The 1,404-nt window shown below is 41.4% G+C and overlaps 1 non-coding gene across 1 annotated transcript; it reads left to right on the top strand.

Annotated features, from left to right (window-relative positions):
* Positions 1–1,122: 1,122 nt before the first annotated feature.
* Positions 1,123–1,195, top strand: Trnaf-gaa (transfer RNA phenylalanine (anticodon GAA)). The gene has a single exon. It is a non-coding gene; the product is annotated as a tRNA-Phe (tRNA).
* Positions 1,196–1,404: the final 209 nt, after the last annotated feature.

Below are 1,404 nucleotides of genomic sequence, written 5' to 3'. Positions count from 1 at the left end.
TATGAACGTTTTCTCGCTCTGTTCAAAAAGGTAAATTTTTGACATTTGTTGGTTTTCTTAGGCCTACTTCTACTAGGGTATCCTCGTCCAGGTTCAGAAGAAAATACTAGAGGTGAGTAATTTATCCTCTTCCCAAGATTGAAAAGAAAATATATTGAAGGCAGCATGTCTTTACTTTTAAGAAACCTACATTTCGTGGCATTTTAAATGAAATTGTCAAGAGCATGTGGAGCAACATTTGTAAGTGATACCGGAAAAGTATGTGACATAAAATGGTTTCATTAGGTCCACATGCGTCAGCGAAACAAAACAAATGCATTCTCTATCGTGTGATGGCCACACGATTCACGTTGCGCGTCGACAGAACTGGCGGCCAGCCGCGACGCTCCCGGAGATGTGTGAGCCCAATCTCGGAAACGGAGATCGATATCATTTTGATCTCAACTTTAAAAATAATTTGGATATTTTAGCTTCTTTTCATCGGCAACGAAGTATGACCTAATGTGAACCATACGCAAAGTAGCCAGCGACGACATTTTTGACTCTACACAATTCAAATTTTATGCAGTAGTTTACTTGTAAATTAAGTATCGGAATAACTGTGACGAATATCGGAAAAATAGACACCTCATTATCAAGCTGCGATGTGAAACTGTAAGATACTCAAACATCAATTTTTTGTGCCTTTTACTTTCCTCACAATCCATAGAGAAGTAATATACAGGGAAAAAAACACGCAAAACCGGACGAGATACTTTTCAATTTTTTAAAGTAAAAGGAGAATGTGTATCGAAAAACTAACTCTGGGAGCCGATGTAACTTTGTTCCATTAACATACAGTATTTTTCACAACAAGAAAATCGGAATTTTTATTTTTTCTTATTTATTTGAATCCGCCGTCGCCGCCGCCGACCAGAGTTTGGGAAACAGCGACTACTCCTGTCGTGCTGCTGCCTTGTCGCCGTCTGCCAGGGTGGGGAAAGAGGAGAGGAGGGGAGGGGGCAGCGTCGTAGTCGCAGCCAACTGTCGCCTCTTGCACAATGTAGCTGAAGGATAACGACGATGCGTCACGACCACGTCACTGTCTCATCATTACTAGTGAGTGTGTCTCGTAATGCAGCAGCCGAAATAGCTCAGTTGGGAGAGCGTTAGACTGAAGATCTAAAGGTCCCTGGTTCGATCCCGGGTTTCGGCAATATGTTTTTTACTCTTTCACTTCCTCTGCCGTCATAACAGCAAATTGTACAGTGCGGAGGAGTATTGTTTATCTGAATTTCAGTCTCGATCGTATTGAAATTAAATCCCACACCTGTGCGCGTGTTAGCTTACAAACAAAACGCAAATGTTTTTCTTTTCGCTCCAGACATGTTTCGTTTAAATTAACAGCATCATCAGCGGGTTTTT

The sequence above is a fragment of the Schistocerca gregaria genome, chromosome 9, assembly GCF_023897955.1.
Source record: "Schistocerca gregaria isolate iqSchGreg1 chromosome 9, iqSchGreg1.2, whole genome shotgun sequence".
Taxonomy (NCBI): Eukaryota; Metazoa; Arthropoda; class Insecta; order Orthoptera; family Acrididae; genus Schistocerca; species Schistocerca gregaria.
Note: the sequence above shows the minus strand (reverse complement) of the source record. Positions and strands in the feature narration are given on the sequence as shown.